Raw genomic sequence first — 14568 nt, forward strand, 5'->3', positions numbered from 1 at the left:
TAACCTGGCTAGAAACGAACTGATAGAGAAATAATAAAAACCTCTCACATGCCACCCCTCCCCACACACATTCGTAGCCCCCACTCCCCGTTTTCAGCTCCCGCGGAGCTTCCCCCAAACACCCCATCACGCTCCTCTTCAAAAAAACCCTCCCAGGCCAGCAGCTCCAGCCTCCCGGATTCGAGAACCCCGCCCCCTTACTCTCGCCCCGCCCCTGCGAGGCTCACGCCCCGCCCTTGAGGCTCGTGCAAGAGGGCGGGGCCTCTCCCTCCCCGATCCTCCCGCCCCCTACCGTCACGCTCAGGGACAGCCTGACCTCAAGCGGCCCCGCGGTGACCCTCGCGCAGGGGCCTGTGGGAGGGGCATCGCGCGCCCTCTCCCTACCCCCCCAGTCTCCTCCCCCTGGGGGCGCGCTGGAGTGGGGGGCGGGTGACAGACCTGGGCGCCTGCTGCCGCCGCCACCACCACGCCTGCCGGGGGCGCTGCCCCCGCCTGAGGAAGAAGCCGCGGCTGCTGCCTGAGGGAAGTGGCACTGCCGCCGCCACCGCTGCCGACGCCGCCAGGGGTAGGAGCTAAGCCGCCGCCATTTTGTGTCCCCCTGTTGTTGTCGTTGACATGAATCCGACATGACACTGATTACAGCCCAATGGAGTCTCATTAAACCCGCGCCACCGCCCCGCCCCGTGGACGCTCCATTGGACAATACCATTGACTCCCGAGGCCACCCGTTGGCCTAAGTGTCTGTCCATCACCCGCCCACTAAACAACCTGCAGCCCATTGGGGCAGGCTCCTGCCGGTCATCTGCTCTCCGCATAGGCACGCCCTTCGACCCATCGTCCTCCCCCTTGGGTACCGCCCCCAGGGAGGATCCGCTGCCACCACCAATCAGCAGCACGCTTGGGCCACTCTTCCCCGCACCTATTGGCCGAACCTCTCTCTTTTGCCCAGCCACTGCACCACCTCCGCCTCCATCTCCCCGCCCCCTCTAACGCCAGAAACAGATTAGGCCATTTCTTAGGAGGAGTGCTTGACCTTATTGGCTGCTGGAGACGTCAATCACCGTCACCTCCACCAACACCTCCCCATTCCCCCTACACCCTACCCCCTCCAGCTCGCCTACAATCCCCCTAGCCCGCAGCTAAAGTTTGTGTGAGAGCTGATCGCTGGCGGCGGCCGCAGGATTTAGGGGTGGGGGCGGGCGCGCGCGCGCGGGCGGGCGGGGACGAGAAGTTAAAATTCGAGGTTCTCGGGCGCCAGCTTCTGCGGTGGAACGCGCGGACGGGCGTGCCTTCCGGAGCGCTCCAACCCGCCCCCTTCCACACTCGCCACCCGCCCCCCCTTCAGTCCCCCCTCCGGTCTTGGGCGATCACTCGCCCGCCTCTGGGCTCGCATCCTTTCCCCCCACACACCCTCCGAGCTGCTCTCCCCGGGCTTGGTGCTGGCGGAGCGATGTCACTACCCTCTCTACGTCCCCTCCCGAGGGGGCGCGCCCCCCTACCCCTCCGGGCGTGCACCTCCAGCTCGGCACTCGCCCGTGTCTGCAAGCACGTGCAATCTCCATCGCGGGCTCTAGCCACCCCAGCCCCCAGCTGACCTCGTCTCCGGCCCCGGCCAATCGCTCGCTGCCCTTTGTTGCTGTAGCCGGGTCTCCCTGCTTCCTTCCTCAGCCTCCGCCTCGTCCTTTACCAGCCGCCCGGGTCCGCAGCGCTGCACTCCCCCCACCCGGGACCCGCCGCCTCCTCCTCCTCCTCCTCCTCTTTTTCCTCCTCCTCCTCCTGCTCCTCCTGCTCCTCGGCTTCGGGCTGCAGCGCACAGAGCCCGAGGCAGCGCCGCCCAGCCCCTCTCCCCCCCGCCCGGCCGGGCTGGGGGCGCAGCCCGGACCCCGCCCGCCCCGCTCCCCGTCCCCGCCCGCCCCGGGGTACCTGCGGCCGCTCCTCCCCGCCCCGGGGGCTCCGCTCACTCCTGCGCCTCGGGGAGCTGGGACGGCCTGCGGGGGGAGGGGAAGGAGGGAGGGCAGGAGAGGGAGGGTGACTGGTGCCCGCGGGAGGATGCGGACACCCGGAGCCACCGAGAGAGAGGTGAACGTGCTGGTCGGCCGGGCCAGGGCTGTGACAGACGCCGTCCCCACCCACCCCCAGCGGCCCTCGCGCCCAAAACTTCGGAGGGGGGAGCTGCTGGCATTTGGGGGCGCCGGGGGAGCTGGGGCTCCGGGTCTGCTTTGACAGGCGGGGGAGGGAGCAATGACATGTAGCAACTGCGGAAAGGGCGCCCCGGCGGCATCTCCTGCGGGGGGGGTTGTGGGGGGGCGGTGCAAATTAATCTGGGGCTGGAAGGAGACACCCCCACCCATCCAACTCACACGCCCCCAACTCCAACCCAAGGACTCTGGCCCTGTTATTCTTGGGATTGTTAGAGGCTGGGGAGCCCCTCTCCCCTTCCTGCCCCACCTCCGCTCCAGATGCTCTCAGTTTGGAATGAGCTTTACCGAAGGGGCACCGTTGAGGGGGAAAGGCTGATCTGACTGGGCTTGGGGTGAACTGTGCAGCTGTGGGGCCCCTTTTATGCCCCTCGCTCTCTTTCCAATCCGGAACCTGCAAAGAGGTCGGTTAAGAAGTCGAGGTTTGCTATGGTCCCCTTCACATAAACTTGAAGCCCTGCACACAATGAAGGGAATAAGGTGTTCTGTGACAACTGGGAAAAGGTCATTTTCACATCCCACTGTATCCACAATACTTCCCTCTCCTTCCTAGCCCGCGTTTCCTATGCGGAGAACTTCATTCCGGCACTGATTTTTCCCAGGTGCTCTCAGGAATGGGATTGCCCCTGAGAGGGGGAAACACGAAAATCAGGAAGGATTTTCTCCCCCTCAAAAAAAAATGTCTTTTACAGAAGTTTGGTCAAGTCGTGAGTAAGCATCATCAGGATAGGGTTAGTGAAAAGGGGTGTGGGGGGAGTTACGAAAGGTTATGTAGATGGAATGCCACCTGTTGATTGAAGACCGAAGTTGAAGCTCGGATGTAATGGTGAATCTCGAGTCGGTGTGGTAGTCTAGATCTTTTGGACGAGATAGTGAGGAAAATGCCGCAGATCTCTAGTTGACCTGTCTTAAGTTTTATGTCCGGAAAAAGCTCACAAATTCTGTTAGCGAAGAAACTTGATTGTTTTCTCAATTCATGACCAAACTGTCTTTATTAAGTACCTATAGTATTATGGGGCTTCATAGAGTATAAGAAGCTTAATCTCAACTCTCAAACCCTCAGGAGAGGGAGAGAAAAGCACGGCATTATCAAAGGCAGAGTACAAACTACATACACTATTTACCTTTTAAAAAGTTTTATTTTTAATATGCTATTTCTTCCATACTACCAAGCAAGATGAGAAAGGTGTTACAAAGGAGAGGAAAAAATCGTAGTAAGAGTGAGAAGAGGGAGGGTGTGTAGAAAGAGGGAGGAGGTGGTGTAAGAGCTGTAATACTATACTCAATGTTGTCACAATTTCCATTATAAACCTCTCCCCCCCTTCCTTTTATAGGCAGTTTATTACTTGGTTACTGGTTAAAAAAAAAAACCCAACTCTTTAGATTGAAACTTGGTACTCAAGGGCTGTCTGGAAAGCAAAACATTGTGGAAAAGCTTAACAATCTGCTTGACTACTTTTGAGTTACCTGAGTGATGAAAACAAATAGGTTTGATGCCCTCAGATGTTTACCCCTAACTCCTTTTATATTTCATATCTCTAGTATTTTGCTTACAGTTAAGTGTTATGAGCTATTAGTTCATAACTCCAGGTAGTTCATTTAGATATTTCCAAGACAAAGGTATTTACAAGGTTGTTGGGAGGTTTTTTCATAGCACAGGTGCTAGAATCTTTAATATTAGGAGAGGTCACCAAAGTAAACTTACAACCCTAACTCTAACCCTGACTGAATTGCCTTCCTCAACATTATATTTCTTTCCTCTCTCTGTTCTGTTTTTTGGATGCAGTTTACTTTGTGAATTATCCCTCTCCCTCTCCCCCTCCCCCCGCCCATCCCAGACTGAATTTTATTTTTCAATAAAACTAAAGAATATTTTAATTAAAAACTGATAAATCCTAATATCTGTAAATTTCGAGCTAAAATATGTTAAAGAAGCAACCGAAAACAAAAACCAAATCCAAGTTTAGGATATTTTTATCCATTGAATTGCAGGGATCTATGAGCATCTAACAGCCCTTATCACTAATGAATTATCTGCATGGATTCTTAGTGCGCATCAGGAGCAAATAGACCCCTTAGAGAAAATGGACCGTATTAGCATAAATGTACTCTTCATCTAGACATGAGCATAGGGTGACTCTTTTCACCTGGATTTATGTTTCCTCTGTTTGTTACAATGTTCTTCCATCAGGGGTATGGCAAGGAAAAAGAATGTTACTTTGTCACAAACTCAGCATTAGTTGCCCTTTAAAAATGGCTCCACTGGCTCAGCAGATAAGTAGGATAAGAAAAGAAATTTAAGAGACATTCAGTATGCTGTCACTTTATTTTGTAAGGCCCCTCGCTTATCAGCTGTATCTCAGCTTTTTTTTTGCTGAGCTGAACAACGTAATTACAAAGTTAGCATATGAAACTTCAAAATAAAAAGCTAAAATATGGTTCAAGACCCGCAAGTTCTCTACAGTCCTCCCTCTGCCCCTCCCCCTCAGATTGAGACCAGAAGTCTATTCTGTTTTGAGCCTGCTCCCTTTGTATTCTTGATGTCAGGTCTATAACTTGGGTTATTCAGCTCACTCAATGAAAAATTTCTGTTTCTATTCTGATATCTTACTTTGGTATAAAAATGACCCCTAGGTTCTTAAAGGCCAGTGTTGTGCAAGTTCTGGTGTATTCTACCAACTTGAAAAGTCTGATTTTAGATTCAAGGACGATTGTTATTCAAGCTAAATTCAAATCTACTTGTTAGCAGATTGGGGCGGGATGATGGCTTCTTTGGCCACAGTAACCATCAAAGTCCATCTTAATCACACTGGAGTTGCAGTCTGTGGAGCAAGTACCCACAGCAACAAAATCAAGGGGCCCTGAAGTAAGCTGTCATCTGGCTCTCGGTGTGTTATATTGGTACCAGAGACCTGAGTAGTAAACAGAATGCATTGAAGAAAATGAAGTAGTCTCCTAAGGAAATGGTGATGACTTGATCTTTTCTGTTTAGATCTGTTTGCTTTGGGGGTGTGTTAGGCAAACAACCATCTGATAAATATTGTAGCATTAACAAATCCATAGTTTGCCATCTCCCTGAATAGAAAGTCTGTCTCTAGAGTGGCCAAACTGTTGTTGTTTTTTCTTTGTTCTCGAAGAGAACCAAAATGACATCACAAGCTGGGGCTGATCATACCAGTTCCAACTCAGAAGACTCTATCACAGGTTGGGCACAAATTGTCTATATGTACCCTTTAAAAAGCCAAATTGGTGTTTAAAAATGCTTAGAACAGTGTCATGCTAGAGGGCACAATATTTGATGATGTTCAACTAGTTATTTAAAGGAGTTTTGTCCAGATCTCCTGTGCAAGTTCCAATACTGAATTTCATATTTTTAATCACAAGGCTAATTCTGTAACAGGTCAAAATGATATGCTTAGTTAATTCTGTCAGGTAGCAGAGTCACCAAAATGAGTGGCCATTCCAGTCAACTCAAGGGGAAAAGTTATTCAACCTTATAATTTTATTGAACTGACCAATTGATAATAATCATAGCAGTATTTACATATAGCACTTTAAGGTTTGCCAAGTCTTTTTTATATGCTATTTCATTTGATTCTTACAATCAACCTTGACAAGTAAGTACTGTTATTATCTCCATTTTACAGATGAGGAAACTGAGAAAGATTAAGTAACTTGACCAGGATGACAGAAGTATCTGAGATAATTTAAAGTCTCTCTGACTCCAGGTGCTGCACTCAATCTTTTGTACCATCTAGCTGCCTTATCATTCAATCAATATGATGAATTTGTAACTTTTTCTAGATAAAGGATGTATTAGACCTCCCCCCTTTCTGGTATCTAAAGAAAAATTCATTGGCAGCAGGTGGGAGAAACTACTCATGTCTAACCAAAGGGGATGGGAGGAGGATATGAATCTGAAAACTAGTTAGGAATTGTCTATACCTCTAGAAAAACTTTTCTTTCTTTTTTTTTTTTTTGAGGGTTGCAGAAGCTTGTTTGGCATAGGACAATTCAATCATAAGAAACTATGGGCAACTAGTCTTTGGTACTAGATTAAACTGTCTCTGAGAAAACATGAGCATCTGCCTATTATATTGACAGTTCACTCTCTTCTGTAGTAAGAAGGGGTAGGCTGCCTATTTCATGTTAGTCCATCACTATTAAATTTCTTAAACAAAGTACACACACACACACTGCCCTGCTTTGAGAGATGGGGGTCCACAGATTCAGAACATTACAGATGACATCAGAATTTGTTTTTGATGTGTTCGTTTTGATGATTTTCTCTTTTAAAAAAACACCACAAAACTTTGCTATAAGAGATCGCTCTCTCAGAAGGGGGGGAAGAATATACAGAAAAATCTAGGTGATGTTAAAAACAAAATAAATAAAAATCTATTTAAAAAATTGTTTTCATTATATCTAACCTGATTTCCTCTTGTTTGGTCCTCAGTGGAAATATATGTGAATGCATGTATGTATGTGCACAGTGTGTATACACACACATAAAAACACTTCAAATATCTGTGAACTTATCAAAGTTGATGCTCTCTCCACCAGTGAATATTCCTATCCTCAATGTCTTAAACACTCTGAATTAATTACTGCGCTATTTCATTAGTTCTGTGATCCATGTGGATGCTCCTTCCACCAATACATTTCCTTCTCATCATCTGGTCCTTTGTTGACCTCTTATATCTCCCCCAAAAGCAATTCCCATAGTGTGGTCCATAGACCCTTGTCTCTCTTCCTAAAACCCTTTCAGGAAGTCTGTAGGGTCAAAACAGTTTTCATCATAATACTACGATGTTATTTGTGTATTAAAACAGTCCTCCCTTTTCCAGCTACATATTTGTGTGAGGCCAGATTTTCTTCATATACTTCAATCAAAACAACATATCACAACAGATTGAATGCAGAAGCAGATATGAGAATCCAGCTGTCTTCTATTAAGGCAGACATTAAAGAGTTTTGTGAAAATATGTAAAATAGTGCTACTTCTCACTAACTTCTTTGTTTAGGAAAATCTCATAAAAATATGTTATTTACATGCTAATATATATCAATTTATTATTGATGTTTTGAATGAACAGGTATTTTAAAATTTATCTATTTTAATATCTAATATGGAAAATATTGATAGACATAGTTTGTATAAACAAAAGCTGTAAGGAAGTCCTGAGACCAAAAAATTAGAGAACTGTTATTTCACAAGACTTCTACTCATTCCACATACTGAGGAACTTCTTCACTGGAAAGTACTAACAAGTTGCAAAGGGTAGCCAGAAATGGCAGTGGAGGAAAAGCAAAAATTACTAAAGAGAAGGAAGGCTGATTACAAAGAAACTTAAATAAGTTATTAATAAGTGATAATTTTTAGAAATTATATTTAGTAAAACAAGTTTTAATTTCTTTTAAACTTATTTAATCCTCTCCCTTTAAAAAATTACACAAGTATTAATGTATCATGAGATGCATTATCACAATACATTTGTAGCTCCTTGATCATAGGAGAATACATAGGCAGCCCATCTTTTTCTAGTCATATGACTCACTGGTATCTTCAGTGCCATTTTGTACACAAAAATTCATTGCTGACAACGTGCTGCAGTTGTATATGTCTCATGCACCTCCATTGCCCTGTAAGTGAACTTGCCATTTTGATTCCTCAGAGACCATAATAGTCCATGATTGCAGCCAGCTAGAATTACTAAAAGAATGTCAGTGTTAAAGGGATAGGCTTTTGTTTTTTAGGAATAGAGGCAATATAAGATGCAGAGGGTTCATTTGTTGGCACAACTCAGGATGTGTAGTGGATGGAAAGTCTTCCATACTTGACCTTACTTACCACCTCTGCTCCTTTCTGGGCATGCAACCCTGGGCAAGTCACAGTCTCTCAGTGCTGCAGAGCACTCTAAAACTCGATATTGCAAAGTGAATGGTGACCTGCATTAGGGGAGGGAGTTCCTTATCAGGTGCTCCCAATACTAATGAAGTAATAGGTCTGATTCTCTTTCCCCTCGAAGGGAAAAAAAAACAGGGTCATTGAAAATTCTGCACCATTTCCCAAATACAATCCAACCTACTCACTTCCTCCAGTCCTGATATCTGCTCATTGATTGTAGGATATCTCTCCAAGATGACCAGCTCTATGGAATCCCTCTCCAGGTGCAAACCATACTCTGGCCAGTAGACATTCTCCACTCATTCCGTTTGTGCTGTGTCGATAGGTTCTTTTAAGAGAGTCACTCATTTAGTAAGCATTTATTAAGGGCTTACTATAGTAATAGATAATATTTACTTAGTGCTTTAAATGCTTTACATGTTACTTCATTTGGTATACACAATAACCCTGTGCTGGAGGTGCTATTATTATCCCCATTTTAGAGATGAAACTACATCTGAGAGGATTGCTTGTACCCTTAAGTGCAAGACTTTTCATTTATCCCTGTTGAATTTCATGTTTTTACATTTAGCACAATGCTCTAGTTTGACAAGATCTTTTGGATCCTGCTTCTGTGTTGGATCCTTTATGCTACCTATCCCTCCCAGCATGGTGTGATCTGCAAATCTGATCACCTTTATTGAAGTCATTGAGTAAAAATATTCAATGTGCAGAGCCTGATGTGCTGCAATGGAACTGACACTGAACCATTCACAACTCCTCCTTAATTCTGACTATTCAACCTTTCTGAATCCACATGACTAGATTATTGTCTAATCATATTGATCCTATGTTTGGCATTCAGAGCCATGCATAACCTATGCCCAAATCCCACCCCACCTTCTTCTTATACCTTATACTCCCCTACATACACTTTGATCCAGTGATACTGGCCTCTGCTCTTCCTCAAAAAGACATTCCATCTCTAGATTTGGGGGATTTTGCTAGTTGCTCCCCTATACCTAGAATTCTCCCCCTCTTCATCTCCACTTCCCTTCAAGTCCCAGATAAAATCCTATCTTCTATAGGAATCCTTTCTCAGTCCCTCTTAATTCTAGTGCCTTCCCTCAGTTGATTATCCTGTATATAGCTTGTTTGTATGTTGTCTCCCTTATTACGTTGTGAGCTCCTTTGAAGGCAGGGACTGTCTTTTGCCTCTTTGTATGTCTAGTACTTAGCATAGTGCCTGACATAAATGTTTATTGACTATTGACTGATTGATAGTCACATCTGCCCCTTTTTTGGTAGTAATAAGTGTAGATTTTTAATTGATATCTTCTACTCTCATTTTTTAAAAGAAGTGAATCCTAAATGTCCCCAAACCTTTTCAACTCCATTGAGCCTCCTCTGGGTATTTGATTAGGTTTAACTCCTTTTTCCATTTTAGTTTTCTCATTGTTTTAATGAGAAGTTTTAAAAGTCATAGGATCATAAAGCTAGAAGGGGCATAGGGGAAGGGAATAAACATTTTAATGGTTCCTACCATGTGTCAAGCACTTTAACAAATGTTATCTCAACTGATCCTCACAACTACCTTGCAAGGTAGGTACTGTTATCCCATTTTATAGATGAGGTCTCTGAGGCTGAGAGAGATTAAGTGACTTGCCCAGGATCTCACAGGTAGTAAGTGGCTGAGGCCACATTTGAACCTAGGTCTTACTGATCCCAGGTCCATTTTTCTATCTACTGTACCACTCACCTGCCTAAGACACAAGAAGCCATCTAGCCTTTCATTTTCAGGATGAGGAAACTGAGGCTTAGAGTGGTTAAGTGACATGTCCAAGGTTACACAGGTAGTATGTAACAAAGGCAAGATTTAAATAGGTCCTTTAGTTCCATATCCAGTGATTTTTCTCTTTTACTGTAGACTATGCTTATGACTGGGTAGCTAGTATTCATTTGCAATTTTTAGATATCACTGTTGAGCTATGCAAAATTTTAGCTTGTTTACAAGTTGTTAAGTGTGTGCTCTGTGTGTATGTGTGTGTGCATGCACACGCACATGAACATACTTTGTAGTTGGAAAGATAATGTGGAAATAATTTGGTACATACAAGATATGTATAGTAAAAGAAGGCAATTTTTGGGAAGGCTAGAGATATTTTGGTAAAAGCAATTATATTTACATCTTTTTCGTAAGTACTATAGCTGAATTTGCCCATGACTTGAGTTCTAATTCTAGGAAATGTTAGACTTTAGGACTTGGGGATATTATGTAAATTTGCCATCAACATTAGCTCTAGTTCCCTCTTCCTTTACTTTTTTTTTTAACACTAACCATAGCAATACTGTGCATCACTCATGAAGAAAAGAATGAGCCTGAAAATGAGTGGGGATAAATTTCTCCAAGCAAATAAAAGCTACTATAATCTGGGAACTGTACATGCATCTAAGAATCTAGCTAGAACCCTGCTGGGTTTTTCACCTGAAAAGAGAGGAGAATGAAAGCCAGGCCATTTGAACATCTCAACTTGACCTTGTTAGCTTCCAAGTAATTAACTCTCCCTTGATTATGAGCTGACTTTTTTTTTTCTAGGTTCAAGTTTCCTTCTGCTATTTCCTTTGGGCATATCGAGTTGTCAGTTCTTAAGAGGAGAGAGTTCTGCCCACAGTCCAAACAAATCCTGTTTCCCAACTGCTAAACCCTATTCCCTCATCCTGGAGAAATTATCAAACTGGAATTTGTTTCTGAAGAAGAGGATGTTGCATTTACTTCTTTCTCCAGACCAGACCACAAGCAGATCTCCTTATGGATGCCCCGCTATAGGTTGCATCTGCCTCCCTTCAACAACTTGGATAATAATAGGAGAAGTTTCATGCTCTGCAGGGTGAATGGATGGCAACAGGATAGTGAAGGACTGTGGTCATAATTGTTGCCCTTGATCAGTTTCACTAGGATCTGGCCCTGGTGAGCACCACAACCCACTTATTTAACTTTAGAGTCATTTAAGGAAAAGTCAGATCCTGAGGAAAGGTAGGGAAGGTGGGGGTTGGGTTTGACTGACAATCTACATGTCAGTTTATGTGTATATTGGGCTCATGGCCAGTCACTTTTGAGTATAACTGAATTTGGCCTTCCCAGGCTTGTTGATAGGGCAGTCAGGCAGCTGCTAAGTAAGTTTAAAAGCTGCAGAAGCTGCCAGCCATGGGCCCAGCTCCACAGAAGATGAGTTTGTAAAGAGGGAGACAAAATAAGCCATGTAATTGAAGCACATGCCCTCTGCCCTTTCCTCCTCCCAAAGCAGCCAGTGCATATTCATTCAGTATCAACACAGCTCTTGCTATAAAGACAACTAGATGGGCTGAGCTGCCATTCATGGGTGACCAGCGTGAGGAATAAAGTGGTGCAAAACTGCTTGTCTTTATATCTCAAACCAACCCATCAGAAAGTCTGCCATGGAGCTGAAAGTAGCACCCAGGAGGCCCCATCTACTGGCCAGAAAACACAGCTATTTGATGGTCAAACAGAAGGTGCTGCATATCCTCTCCAGGGAGGTACCTGGAAAAATTGGTGAAAGTAGTGATCTTAAACAAGATTTTTTAATCCCAGTGTTAAAAGGTATTTGAAGGTAATTGTCATAAACAGGACTTTGTATCTCAGACTGTTCAAGGAGAGAGAGCAGCCCAGTGAGACCACCAAGCCAAGTCTCCAAAGAGCTCTCTGCCACTGGCAGGTGCAAAGCAGCCAGCCCACCAGTATACCAAGAAGAAATGCATCCTGGCCTACAGAAGCCTTTCATTTAGTTTGTACTCAAATTATTATTATTTTTAAATGTTCCAAATCTCTCAGCTGATCTCACTGCTGAACTCGACCAACCCTGTTGCTGTTCTGTGTGCCTTTCCCACACAGGCCCCAGTCCCTTGCCATCCTGATACATTACGCCTTTGTTATTCTGTATCCCACAGTGCCAGCTTAGTCAGTCAGTTGTCACAATCACGCTGGTGCTGTAGGATACAAAATAACTAAGAAAAACATATCGAAAAGGTTGGGGGTGGGGAGGTGTAGGCTATTGGACTGGTGGGGGTGGGGGTGGGAAGGAGCAGGCCAATTTTTGTGCAAACAGTAGCACCAGCTGCATCTTGCAAGTTGCTAAATTAGCCAGGCTGTTGTTTTTCTTTTAATTTTTGTGTGAATTCGAGAATAGGTCATGGATGTCTTGGCAGACTGTGAATGAGGCCCTTTATGAAAGAATTCACCTTGCAGAAGGGCTGCTGTCAGGCACACAAAACTCTCCCAATGAATTAGGCTTTTACAGAAGGTCCCTTCTCATTTTTTCCCTCCCTGATGCCCTGGTTAATCATACTAGAGTTTCCTTTCTACCTCCTAGCCTGCTTCAGTCACCCTACAAATGAGTTTGCAAAATGTCCAGTACTTGAGACCACCATTTTCCCTTGTTTAAATATCTGTTCTATTGAGAGCTGCCAACACCCTTATAGGGCAGGGCTTGGGCTCCTTCTGTATCACTACCACCAAGGTGTTGCTGTTGAATATGGTGGAGTGCAACTGGAAACTTCATTTCCGAGAGAGATGGCTGGCACCTCTGCATAGCTGTCGGGCTCCCTGGCAGGTATAAACTGACACCAAGAATCTGGCAGGATTCCCATAGGACCCTGCACTCATTCCAGCTGACAGACAAGAGCCTCCAAAATACAGTACTACCATTTCCCCCTCTAAGATGGGATTAAATCTCACAGAAAAATAACCTTGGAAGGGGGGGAAACTAGAAAGTCCTCAGAGTGAACAGTAGGACATTGCCCTTAGCTTCAGGGCACAGCTCAGTTCTGTACTGATAACTCTTATTATCTGCCCCTCAGTCTGGGGATCCCCTATTCTTTTACAACCCAGGCATTAATAATCAAACAGAAGAAAATGGTAATTCCAGTGACTGGCTAAACATAGTTTAATGTGAATTGTTTAAAGAAAAGCTTCAGGTCTTCCTTCCTGATATCTTTCCCATTTAAATACAGCACCTTTTCCCCATCAATGATATTTGCAGGGTGAAGGCCACATTTTGGGAAGAGGAATTACACATCAAATTTCTATTTCTGCTTGTTTTTACATGTGAACAGAAAATCATCCCTTTACTGAGATTCAGACATGAATTTACATGTTATTTTATATGAAGGGGATAATTACTTTTAAAATATGAAAATAGCCCAAGATTTGCCATTGTTGTAAAATTATCTTTATTTTAGGTCTGAACCCGTGATTTCATCTGTGTATGGCACCCCCAGGGAGAAGACTCACCATTGTGCAGATCAGCAACCAAAGTCTGTGATTTTTGACATGTATAACCTTGAGCAAGTGTTTTCACTCCTCTCCAATCCCTACTTCAAGAAGCTGCCAGAGCAACAGTCCTATAATACAGGCTGGCCCCTCTGCCCCAGAGGTTCTAGCCTCTCCCTTTGCCACTCCTCCTTGGCATTTCAGACATTTCACAATCTGGTTCCACATGCCTTCCCAAGCTTATTACTTTATATATTTCTCTCCTTCATGCACTCTGTGTTCCAGACAGGCCTTCTTAGCCTCTTTCAAGTATTCATTCATTGTTTTTGTATTACCAGCACCTAGCACAGTGCTTGGCACATGGTAAGTGCTTAACAACTACTTGTTGACTTCTTCCTCTTTTTTCTTTGATAAAAAGGCCTTTGTTATAATAAATGGTCCGATGTGAGGGTCAATGAAGAGGCATAAAGGAGGTGATGAAAAAAGATATCAGTAAAATTTATTTGAAAAAAACTTGATTATTCATTGATTGATTACTGTTCCTCAAACATATCACTCCATCTCCCACTCCCTTGCCTTTGTCCAGACTGGTCCTTATGCCTGGCATGCCCTCATCTCCTTACCTCAGCCTCCTAGAACCCCTTGCTTTCTTCAGAAGTGGATCTAAGTGTGAGTTCCTCCATCCTCACATGTCACCAATCCTCCTGCTAACTCCCTTCCAAAATCACATTTTCTTTGTTTATATTTTGTATCTACTTGTAGGAGTTCACGTTGTTTCTCTAACAGAATGTAAACTTGGAAGCAAGAAGTGTCTCATTTCTTTCTTTGTATTCCCAGTGCCTGGCAAATAGAGGCACTTAATTACTGTTTACTGATCGAGAGGCTTAGATAACCAAGATGGTCTTTTTTAGCTCTAGGTCTATGATCCTATGAACTGTCTTAAAAATTTATGGTCCTAGAGAGTTTCCTGAGGCACTGGGAGATGACAAGTAACTTGACTTGACTAGAATCACATAGCCCTCATCCCCTACAGCACAGTAACTCTTAAGGCATGTCCTTGCCAGCTAGTAATAAATGTATTCCAGTTGTGTCTGCCCAGTCCACATCTAACCACTGCACCAGGGGCACCTGTTCCAGAAAGCACCTGGATTGCCTTTTGTGGGGAATATTATGCTTCATTGAGCTCAAGCTACCAG

The 14568-nt window shown here is 44.5% G+C and overlaps 1 protein-coding gene and 1 long non-coding RNA gene across 9 annotated transcripts in view; one reads left to right on the forward strand and one right to left on the reverse strand.

Moving 5' to 3' along the window:
* Nucleotides 1-2840, reverse strand: part of KAT6B (lysine acetyltransferase 6B) — a 222955-nt gene extending 220115 nt beyond the window's left edge. For 4 of the 8 annotated variants that reach the window (XM_072628089.1, XM_072628092.1, XM_072628085.1 and 1 more), the window contains exon 1: nucleotides 1596-1695. The gene's annotated coding sequence lies outside the window, so the exon portion shown is untranslated. Of the gene's footprint in view, nucleotides 1-438; nucleotides 570-1595; nucleotides 1696-1923 lie in introns of those variants that run through there. The other 4 variants (XM_072628090.1, XM_072628083.1, XM_072628093.1 and 1 more) reach the window with 2 other exon arrangements.
* On the forward strand, nucleotides 487-14092 carry LOC140517149 (uncharacterized). Its single transcript, XR_011971494.1, has 3 exons — nucleotides 487-565; nucleotides 10682-11053; nucleotides 13342-14092. It is a non-coding gene; the product is annotated as an uncharacterized lncRNA (long non-coding RNA).
* The last annotated feature ends 476 nt before the right edge of the window (nucleotides 14093-14568 follow it).

The sequence above is a fragment of the Notamacropus eugenii genome, chromosome 1 (assembly GCF_028372415.1).
Source record: "Notamacropus eugenii isolate mMacEug1 chromosome 1, mMacEug1.pri_v2, whole genome shotgun sequence".
Classification (NCBI taxonomy): domain Eukaryota; kingdom Metazoa; phylum Chordata; class Mammalia; order Diprotodontia; family Macropodidae; genus Notamacropus; species Notamacropus eugenii.